The sequence below is a fragment of the Brienomyrus brachyistius genome, chromosome 14 (assembly GCF_023856365.1).
Source record: "Brienomyrus brachyistius isolate T26 chromosome 14, BBRACH_0.4, whole genome shotgun sequence".
NCBI classification, from domain to species: Eukaryota; Metazoa; Chordata; class Actinopteri; order Osteoglossiformes; family Mormyridae; genus Brienomyrus; species Brienomyrus brachyistius.
The window spans coordinates 7,275,452-7,286,801 of record NC_064546.1 but is presented as its reverse complement, the minus strand read 5'-3'; the positions used below and the strand labels follow the sequence as shown (position 1 = coordinate 7,286,801).

The window sequence follows — 11,350 nt, the reverse complement described above, 5'->3', positions numbered from 1 at the left end:
TGGTGTGGCTAATGGGGTTTCGCGAGCCCGAAGGGCAGCTTGCACGGTGGCTAGAAGTTCTCCAGACTTCGTGGTGGTGCACCGGGCAGGGCGGCTACATGGGAACGCAGACGCACTCTCACGGAGACCGTGCGTGGATTGCCGCCACTGCGATAGGAAGGAGGGAGTTGAGAGTGTGAGAGCGCTTAGCACGGGGCTGCACTGCGACATCAGCCATGCAAGCATAAAGGAGGGGCAGGCAGCAGACTCGGAGCTCGAGCGGCTCAGTCGTTGGGTACAGACGGGGCAGCGGCCGGCGTGGGCAGACATCACGGACGTAGGGCCCGAGTTAAAAGCGCTCGTGTCCCAATGAGAAAACCTGGTGGTGCGCGAAGGAGTGCTTTATCGTCGTTGGGTGCGTGGGGACGGTAGAAGCGTGCTGTGGCAAGCGGTCGTGCCGAGGGCACTAAGACCGAGCATTCTAGGCCTCGTCCATGGAGCTATTGGTACGGGACACTTTGGGAGCGCGAAGACGTTGGGGCGGCTGCGTGAACGTTTCTATTGGCCGGGCGCGCACGAGGACGTAACGATGTTTGTGCACCGATGCGATTGGTGCACAGCCAAAAAGGGGCCGACACAGCAGGCACGTGCACCACTCCAGGTTTACCGCGTGGGGGCGCCCATGGAGCGGGTGGGGGTTGACATGCTGGGCCCGTTTCCCATCACCGAGCGGGGAAACCGTTACATTGTAGTAGCCATGGACTACTTTACTAAGTGGCCAGAAGGTTTCGCCGTACCTGACCAGAGCGCCGCCACCACGGCCACGGTACTCGTGCACGAGATGTTCACACGATTCGGAGTCCCCGAAGAGCTCCACAGTGATCAGGGCCGCAACTTTGAGGCCGAGGTTTTCGGCAGGGTCTGCGCGCTGCTGGGGGTGCAGAAGACGCGCACCACACCTCTGCACCACCAGAGCGACGGCCTCGTCGAGCGGTTCAACCGCACGCTCGCCACGCAGCTTGCGATTTTGTGCAGTGATAAGCAGAAGGACTGGGATCTTCACCTTCCATTCGTGTTATGGGCGTACCGGTCAGCAGTTCAGGGGTCCACCCAGTGCACTCCGGCGTCACTCATGTTCGGGCGGGAGCTCCGCACACCTGTGGAGCTGGTGTTTGGTTCCCCTCCTGAGCCAGAGGTAACAGGTGAAGCAGGGTTGGGCTATCTGGGCCACCTCAGGGAGCGCCTCCGCACGGCGCACGAGCTCGCGCGGCAAAACACAGCAGATGCCGGCACCAAACAGAAGCGTGCCTACGATGTGCGTGCGCGCGGGCGCGAGTTCGTGCCAGGGGGGCGAGTCTGGGTGTATAACCCCATTAGAAAGAAGGGGGTGTCGCCCAAGCTCGCCTCCCACTGGATGGGGCCGTGCGTTGTGCTGGAGCGTCTCTCTGAGGTGGTCTACAGGGTTAGGCTGAAGAAGCGGGGCAGAGATGTAGTGCTCCATGTAGACCGGCTGGCTCCCTATCAGCCAAGGGTGGCACCAGATGGGGGCTGTGGACGCCAGGACATGCCTTCTCCCGCTGACACTGGGGATGCTGCCACTGGGGACTCTGGGGTGGATGCCCCCGCTGAACTGAACTCTCCTTCCTCCACCAGGTTACGTCGTTCGGGCCGCGTCCGGCGGCTTCCCCCCCCTCTGCAGGACTTTGTGCTGGACTCTGCGGCTGGGGACAGCCACATCTAAGGGGGGGGCAGTGTAGTGACTGTGGGGGGCGGGGCTGCCTCCTCATTGGCTGCTTCCACGCTGGCCGCACGGAGCATTATGGGAGTTCATGGTTTGGGAGTGTGTTAGCGCTATATTGTTCTGGTATCGTGCTATGTTGTGCTGGGGTTAAGGGCATGGGTTCATTGTGTGGTTATTGTGATGGGTGCTGGCACCTTTGAGGCTGCCTGCCGGGGGAAGCCGCGCCCCACCGTCCTCGTGAAGCGGAGCCTGGTTAATGACAGTGGGCGCGGCTCGCTCGGCAAAAAAAAGGAGGCGGACTCATGAGGTGAATCAGTGCAGTGCAACCTCCGAACGCAAGAGGGCGCACAGGTTCCTTTAGCCTTGTTCAAGGCTGGTAAATAAAGGGTTGGATGTGTTCCAAATTGCACTTGAACTCCTTGTGTTGAGCCTTCCTTTCTGTAGTGAACTTAGTCCCCCCCTAAATCCACTACAATACAGTTTACTTTGACTTCGATGTGCCAGCAGCAAAACTTTCCGATCAAGGTGGAATATGTACCACATGGGACTGCTGTTCATAAAATTCGCCAATCGGGGGGAGGAGGCTATTTTAAAGAACATTTTAACCAAATGTTATATAAATGGATTATGGTGGACAGCAATATACAGCAATATTTTCCTATACACATAAATAATATAAACAATTAACACGTACTTTGATACTGTGTGATAAACTGACAATTTTAGTGAACATACCTGAATGTCAGCACAGGCGATAAACTCCTCAGCTCTTCCTAGAAATTACATAGCGATACCGTTAGCTCGTTCTGACAGGAATTTAAATTGTTTATTTAATCGGTTTAATACCAATGACACAAAAAAATAATGTGGGATTACGCCTAAATGTGTTTCAACCCATCGTATTTTATCACTTTATACCAGTTAATATGATACTTAGAGGATTTTATTAATGTTTTATGCACAAAGAAAAGTGTTGCATCTTACCCGTGACAGTGCTTTGAACTGCGCGTCAGGGTGAATGAGGGAGCGGGAGCCGCACAAAGAGTCTCCATGACATCAAGTACAAAAACGCCGCTGGCCTAAGTTTGAATCTGACGGCAAGTTTTTGTTACTCTATTTTTCATAGTAATACGGACTTCCTTGGGTCATCCTTAGGACGTCCTCAAAGGACGAGTTCTGGACATCCTGATGGAACATTAATAAAAAGAAGTACTTCAGACACAATTATTTATTTAAAATGCTATTCCTGGAAGCTGTCACGACAACATGCTTTTGAAGGATTTCTTTATTGTTCATAGTAACACGGTCGTCCTAAGGACGTCCTTAGGACATCCCCAAAAAAGGGACGTGTTGCGGACGACCTGAGGACGTCCTCTGGATGTCCCTTGTTTGCTGGGATGGATCACCGTTTAAAAGCTTCTTTGCTTTTTCAAGGTATGTTGCATCTGATTTTCGTCTGAGTTTGCATCTGAGTTTGTTGATTTTCACTACATATTTTCGATAATCTTTATAACAAATTCTTTTAATAATTTCACCAGCATGACAAGTAGATAGTAATAAGCATTGTTTTTAATAAACATCGTTTGTTGATCTCTGTGGTTTGTCTCAGGTTTTCAGTTTATTTTAGAGGCTTTTAATATTTTACTTAGACCATTTTCATATGCATGCTATCAGTATGGAATAAATTGCTTAAATATAATTTCATTCAGTTGATTTATACTAGTATATTTTTTGGTTACAGACAAAATTATACGGCGGTGCACACTACCATGCCGGGACAAGGGACATTATCACTGCCCTTTGTGCAAAAGAACAGTTATTCGCCGGGTTGACATGGAAAGGCATTTAGTGCTGTGTCAGCGTCTTTCACTTGCTGTACCCTCTGCAGCAACAAGCCTGCCACACGCTGTACCCTCTGCAGCAACAAGCCTGCCACACGCTGTACCCTCTGCAGCAACAAGCCTGCCACCCGCCGTACCCTCTACAGTTGTGGTGGAACACTTATATGCGATCTCCCACTGTGATGACTGAAGCAGACATAAACACAAATTTGGTCAGATGCACTCAATGTAGCCTTACTGTTCTTTAGAAAAACTTAAAAACACACTTTCCACCATTTGACCATTTGTACCTTTTTAAGTTTTTGAATGGTTTATACAAATATGCTATGTGCCATTTTATAGAGGATCAGCATATACATTGATCTTTATGTCACCCGGACTTGGCTTCCTCCCTAAAACTGTGAGCCACTTCAGTCCCTTCCTGTAAGTACAATTTTTCCTGGGTGACTATTATTTAGAACTAGTGTAAGAGTACTTCATGTAAAATATTGATCTCCATTTCAGAATGATGCAGAGAGGAAGGACATTATTGTGTTCCCACTACGGACTCAATACGGACGGGAATTTTCAGCTTTGTGTATGTAGAAGCACATCAATACCATACAATACACTTAACTGAATAAAAGCCCAAAAGTCTGAGAATGTTAGGATTTTAAGATTTTATTGTAATTGTGCCAGTTACATCTTGGTACAGCTTTAATTTACTCAGTTTAAGCCATGGGCAACTACTGTGAATCATTGACTGACTGTTATTGAAATGGCATTGCTTAACACCTTGAGTAACTGTCTCTTAGGTGATGAAGCCAGGTATAAAAGAAATGTTCTTTCTCTACTCATGATGTGCTAAGAAAAGGACAGGATTTGGTGGCCACCAATATGTGTCACTCTTGAGGTCAATTTTCTGTTTATGTTAGTGTGCAGGAACCTGTTCAGTGTTCCAGGTTAAGTACATTTTAGATCACGTTCTGATCTATTTTGTGTTCAGCATGTCTTCAGTTTATTCAGTGAATTCACATGCTTACTTGAAAGACCTGTAATGTGGAGTACAGCCTTTTGATTAAAAGGTGATACATCAGATGTTAAATCAGATATTTAAATAATAGTATTAAAATACCTAGAAGATGAGTTCTGACAGTAGAATTGGTTTATGAGATATAGTTATCAAATTATGTCATTAAATTGTCATTATAATTGGGCAGTGCGTTTCAGTCTGAATAAATGTGTCAGCTAAGTGCTGTAAATGTTAAAATATGATGAAACAGAAATTACAGAACTTCTGTAGAGGTTGATCAAGACTAAGCATATGAATGTACTTTCACATTTTGCTAATTGTGTACAGGCTGTGTTTTTAAGCCTGTTTATAAAGAGTATGCTGTTGCAGCATTAACAGTTAACAGTTGTTAACAATTAATACTTTATTTGTACTAGCAGTAATTTCTGTATGCTATATCTTAAAATAACAGGAAGCTTGCAGAGAATATCAGTCCAGGGGAGTGGTCTGAAATGAATGGCTTTGAGTTGGAGGTATGTGATCATGTGTGTGATTATATCGAGATTTTCTAATACAGATATATTGATGAAATGTGATTAAAGAGTGTTTTATCCCATTGTGATAATAAAGGGGTTTCCAAGCCAAGACTTTGAGGTTGACTGTGGCATCTACATGTTGATGGTAAGATTCGTCATTCAGATATTTTTGGACTATCAAGATGCTTTTGAGGATAAGTCATGTGTGACGCTCACTCCATCCGCTCCTCGTGTGTGCCACGCCCCCTAATTACCCACGTGTGATTCCCTGATTGTGCCCAGTCGCGTCATGTTCTTTTCTGATTAGTTACCTGTATATAAGTCTCTGTTGTACACTAACCCGTTGTCTGTCATTGACGTTACCTGCCGTTTGTCCCTGCCTGCGTTTCCGTCCTGCCCTTTTCCCAATTAAACCCTCATTTGCCCCGTTTACCGCCTTCCTGCCTAGTCCTTCCTGCCCACCTGCCTTACCCGAATTCACGTAGCGTGACAGAATGACAGACCCAGAGAAGAAAGCATCTTCCGTAGCTGAGAGGGACTACCTCAACTACGTAGACCAGGTGCTATTTTGGATCTCCCAGCCCGGCATCCGGGAGGATTCCCCCGGAGGAGGTGCACGAAAACTTCCAGCAGCTGGCCACGCCTCGGACTGAGCGGTGGGTCATGCCGGTAGAGCCAGGGACTGTCCTTCCGCCGTCGGTCTTCGCGGAGGTGACACCGGCTCCCGAGGCAACCAAGACCCAACGACGGAGAAAAGGGAAGAAGCAGGCGATCGCCCCAACGATCGCTCTGAGGGCGTGCACGCTCGCCCCTGCTTCCCTCCTGGCCGACGAGAGAGAGGACTCTCCGGCCGTCACCGTCAGGCTGCCCTCGCGGGCTGCCTCCCCGGTACGGAGAACACGCCGGGCCGCTGCGCAGCTTGAGCAGCCGTCTCCGCTGCTCGCTGCAGCCATCGGGTCGAAGGAGCTCCCTCCGCTCCTACCGTCTGCGCAGCCGACGCCGCAGCCACCGCCGCCGCTGCCGGCGGACCCCGCTCCTGTGCGGCCTCCGCTGCCAGCGGACCACGCTCCCGTGCAGCCGCCATCACCCACGGACCCAGCGCCCGTGCAGCCGCCGCTGGCGCCTGCGCAGCTCGCACGGTCGCCTTCGACTGGGCAGTCACCTGCGCAGCTCCCCCTGCCTGAAGCTCCCGGGCAGGCGCCCCCACTGCAGCCACCTGCAGCTCCCGGGCAGGCGCCCCCACAGCCTGTAGCTCCTGTCCCTGACCGCGTTCCAGTCCCTGACCGCGTTCCAGTCCCTGACCGCGCTGCAGCAGCTCCAGAGGTGCCCCCTCCGCCTGCAGCAGCTCCAGAGGTGCCCCCTCCACCTGCTGACCCAGTTCTGGTCCCTGACTGTGCCCCTGCTCCTGACCATGCCCCGGTTCCTGTCGCCCTAGTCCCCGAGGTGGTCCCGGAGGACTCCATCGTGGCTCCTCCCTCTTCGGAGGTGGAGGAGCTGGAATGGGACCCCTCGGGGATCACGCTAATGATTCCTTGTCCTTGTGCCCGACCCCAACCAAGGGGCTTGGTGTCTGTGTCTCGTAGGGGGAGAGGGCATAGACGCAGGACGGGGGTCCCGCCCGCCCGGCCCCCTGGCTCGCCCTCCTTCGCCTGCGCTGTGGCTCGCTCGGCGCCTGCGGGTCCTGGCCCGCCGGGTCGGCAGTCGCCTGCTGGTCCCCCTTCGACGCCTCGTCCCCCTGCCTCTGTCCCTCGTCCGGCGTCTCGTCGGGCTCCTGCGGGTTCCCCGACTACGGCTCCTCGGTCCCCTGCGGGGCCTCTACCTCCGGCCCTTCCCTGGATGTCGCCGCCTGTGGTGGCTCCCCCCTCCTTGGGACCTTCGCCGAGGGCCCCTCCTGCTTCCTCGCCCCCTTCCCCAGTGGCCCCTCCTGCTCCCTTCTCGGCCCCTGCCTCTGTCCCTCGCCCCTCCGAGGTCCCCTCCGGCTCCAGCCTCCCGGCCGCCTGCAGCCCCTCCGGCTGCCTCCCGTCGCCCGCTGGGTCTCCCTCTGGCTCCCCTCTATTCCCCCTCCTTGATTCCTTTTGCCCCTGCCTTTGTCCCTACGTTCCCCTCTCCTCCTTCCTTTGCTCCTCTTCCTGGTTTTGTCCCTCCTGTCTCTGTCCCTCCTCTTTTCGTTCCTCGTTCCTTTGTTCCTTCCGTCCCGGCTCCTCCTGTTCCTCCTGCTCCCTCTGTGTTCCCTCTGTTCTCTCCCGGTCCTTTTGTCCCGCCTGTTCCCTCTGTGTCCCCGTTTCTGGTCTGTCTGTCCGCCTTTCCTGTCCTTTGTGGTGTCCTGTCGTGGCTCCTGCCCCTTTGTCGGTTTTGCCTGTCTGTCTTGTTCCCTGTTCCCTGTTAATTTTTTTTGCTCTTGTCTTTCAGGTCTTGCTTCCCCGGTCTCGTCCCGTCCGTCGCCTCCTCCGGGGCGCGCCCGGTGCAGCGCGCCTTTGGGGGAGGGGTTCTGTGACGCCCGCTCCGTCCGCTCCTCGTGTGTGCCACGCCCCCTAATTACCCACGTGTGATTCCCTGATTGTGCCCAGTCGCGTCATGTTCTTTTCTGATTAGTTCCCTGTATATAAGTCTCTGTTGTACACTAACCCGTTGTCTGTCATTGACGTTACCTGCCGTTTGTCCCTGCCTGCGTTTCCGTCCTGCCCTATTCCCAATTAAACCCTCGTTTGCCCCGTTTACCGCCTTCCTGCCCACCTGCCTTACCCGAATTCACGTAGCGTGACATCATGAACATTGACATTTATTTTTTAATTGACAGTCTGCTTTATATGCGGTGCTGGATGCTCCCTTTTATTATACCATAGTAAGTAGCTTTTTTTAGAGAGCATTAAAGTATGTGTGCAAAGAAGTCACTAAATGACACTAAATGCACTAAATTGATTTTTAATAGTTAGACATGCCGAAATTGCGGAAATGGTGGTGCCTGCTGCTAATGGAAAACTTCGATCTCTGAAGGTCAGTGTGTATGTATCTGTTTGATTTCATGTTTCAATCAAATTTAAGACACATTATCAATATCAGTATTTCTCCATTATAAGTTATGGGAAGGTATTTGCACACTAGACAAAGGAATCAGAGGCTGTGCTGAAAGGTGAACATGCACCTGTATTCAGACTAAGAAAGCGCAAATCTGTGGAACTCAGTCTGGTCAGTGCACACTTTAAACCTTAGTTTTAACAGTGAATTGTTTTACTTCTGAAAAAGTGTTATAATAACGTTTCTTCCTATGCTTCTGACAGAAACCAGCAATCGTCTCTGATCTACACATTGCTATGGAGTGGATTAAGAGGAATGAGGCTCTATTCAGTAGGAAAATAACCATTCCCAAATATGTGACCATGACGGAAGAGCACCGCCAGAAGGGATGTGCTGGATGGAGACAACATAGAATCCAAGGAGCCATTCCTCTTTGGTTTTCAGGTCCAAGAGGACATGGAATAATTTTTACAGGCCTGTGTTGACCAGCGGGGCCTTCGGGTTAATGCTGTCTGTTATAAGAATGATTAAATTACTGGCACATGAGTGTGTTGATTGATTATTATTTTTTTACTTCATCCTGTTTGTTGTTGCCATCTAAATAAATTTAACAGTTGATTGAATATAATTATTACATGTCGATAATCATTTATACAACTAGTGTATGTATGTATGTATGTGTGTGTGTGTGTGTATATATATATATATATATATATATATAATTTTCTATATATATATATGTGTGTATGTTTATAAGTTATGATATCTTATGACATATATAAACACATACTAGATCAGACCATATATATACACTGTAATAAATGTCCGTTAATATAACAGTGAAATGCTGTAAAATCACATTAAAATACTGTAAATTGAATTACAGTGAAACATTGTATACTTTACAGTGTAATTTAGTAACATGTTACACTAAATGTAACTGTAAATTCAACATCAAAATGATGTTTTTTTAAACATACTTTCTCTGTGTAAAATACATATTGATGTTATTTTGACAAACAAACACTGTTCTTGCAATACAATGCAATACAGTATAAATGGCAATGAAATTGTGTTAAAATTACAATTAAATTCTGTAGACTTAAATAAAAACATGCATGGTTTCCAAAATGCTGTAAGAAAGACTGTCACTTCAATGTTGCCTATTTATTTAGCCTGTTATTATTTTATGAAAGGTGAGCAGTATTTGGATTGTTTTAGCAATGATTTTAGGGGGAATGTTCAAACAAAACGTTAGCTGGAGCAAGATTGTTCATGCAATATTATCCCGCTGTGCGAAATTAACTATACACTTTTTCAGTTTGCTAAAATATGCAAGATTAGTAAGACCTAAGCTGCTGTTATAGCTAAATATGAGTTCGGCATGAAAAACACTAACGTCAATGTTAGTTTCCAGTGTTGGCCAGAATAACTAAATTCAGTTAAGCTTTTATAGTGTTGTATCTGCATTTAGTAAGCTTCAGTAAGTGCAAGAGGTTTTTTTGTACTTTGTACAAGAGTTTACTCCTTGTCCGCGAGCCGTTTGTTTCAGCGATATTTGCTGCGCGCGCGCCCTCATTCAGAAAGAACTCTCTCTTCTCGTCGTGGTGTTCACAACGCTTTATACAATTTTGATAGAAAATTAAGTGCTACCTGCTCATAAAGCGTGGTAAGTCTGCACTGCCTTTTAGAGACAACGTTTTTCAAATATGTGTTTGTCAGTTGGGTGATGTAATGTTAGCTATTCTTTCGGGTGTTATGTGAGAGTTTAGCACTAGCTAAAATGGTTGCCGTTTTTGCAACCGACATTTTGCAAGTTTGAAAGGTTATGTACTACACTGTAGAATCCACATAAATGAACCCCGTTGTGTTTTTAAATGTGAATCCGCTGGTTGCAAGCAGACATTTTGTACATATTCAGCGTTTAAGGGTCATTTCTATCGCAAACACAATGCGCCCACGCTCTCTGTTCTTTCTGATTGTCGTACATCAGCCATTATTACGAATTTTGCTTGTGCTGTTCCACTGTGTGCGCGCCAATTTCAGGCCGTTAAAGAACTTCTATCCCACTTAAAAGAACATTTTGTGGAGGGGAGACCTGTGGCATGTCCGGTAACAGGCTGCAAAAGTTCGTTTACTTTAAAGTCATCCTTTACTGCTCACATGTCCAGAAAACATATGGACTGTTCAGCTAGTACCATCAGTGAAATATATAAGGAGGTTACACCACAGTCCTCTGATGCTGCATTTCATGATGCCTCCCAGAATCTAGCTCCAAATGATGCGCCAAATAATGACTTGCCTCAGAATTTGAACGAGACTTTTCTTAGAAATATGTGCATGTTCTATCTTAAGTTGCAAGGCCAGCTCCTCCTTCCAGCTTCAACCATACAAATAATTGTTGAAGAAATGCAAAATTTGCATGAAATGGGACAGGAATACACATTAAGTAAACTGCATACACTTTTGAGAGAGGAACTGAGTCTGACAGATGATGCCATTGATAAAATTGAAGCCTGTTTGAGGGATTCAGATCTCTTTTCCAACTCTCACCAGGGCCCACTGAGGTCAATATATTCAAGAGCACAGACATTCAAAAGCATGTTCCGGTACATAGAACCTACAAAGGTTGCATTAGGAAGTGACGAAAGTTTGACACAGAGGTTTGCTTATTATATTCCAGTGAAGCAGACATTGGCCAACTTATTAGAATCTGAGTTATGGAAAAATGCAATATCACAGTCTTGTGACTCAGATACAGATGTGCTTTGTGATATAAAAGATGGAAAAATCTGCAAGTCAAACAAGTTCTTCAAAGAAAATCCAGGGTGTCTTAAGCTGATTCTGTACCAGGATGCATTTGAAATCGTAAATCCTCTTGGCTCAGCAAAGAAAAAACACAAACTTGTTGCAGTCTACTTTTCTGTTGCTAACTTACCTGTTCATGTAAGGTCCAACACTGATCACATGTCCCTTATCTTACTATGTGGTGAGAATGATTTAAAACACTTTGGACCTGGTAAGATCTTTTCAGAGTTGTTACAGGATTTAAAAGATTTAGAAGGAAATTGGATCACTGTTGGTGGTGAAACAGTCAAAGGGGCTTTGTATTGTGTTGCTGGTGACAATTTGGGATCACACAGTATTGGAGGGTTTACAGAAAACTTCAGTCGATCTCAGTACTTTTGCAGATACTGTGAAATTACTCGACGTGAGTTTCATGATGACCCACATGTTTGCAGTCCAC

At 47.7% G+C, this 11,350-nt stretch overlaps 1 long non-coding RNA gene across 1 annotated transcript; it reads left to right on the top strand.

Moving 5' to 3' along the window:
- The first annotated feature begins 4,148 nt into the window (after window positions 1-4,148).
- On the top strand, window positions 4,149-8,299 carry LOC125707211 (uncharacterized). The gene is made up of 3 exons (XR_007382246.1): window positions 4,149-5,085; window positions 5,183-5,233; window positions 8,018-8,299. It is a non-coding gene; the product is annotated as an uncharacterized LOC125707211 (long non-coding RNA).
- The last annotated feature ends 3,051 nt before the right edge of the window (window positions 8,300-11,350 follow it).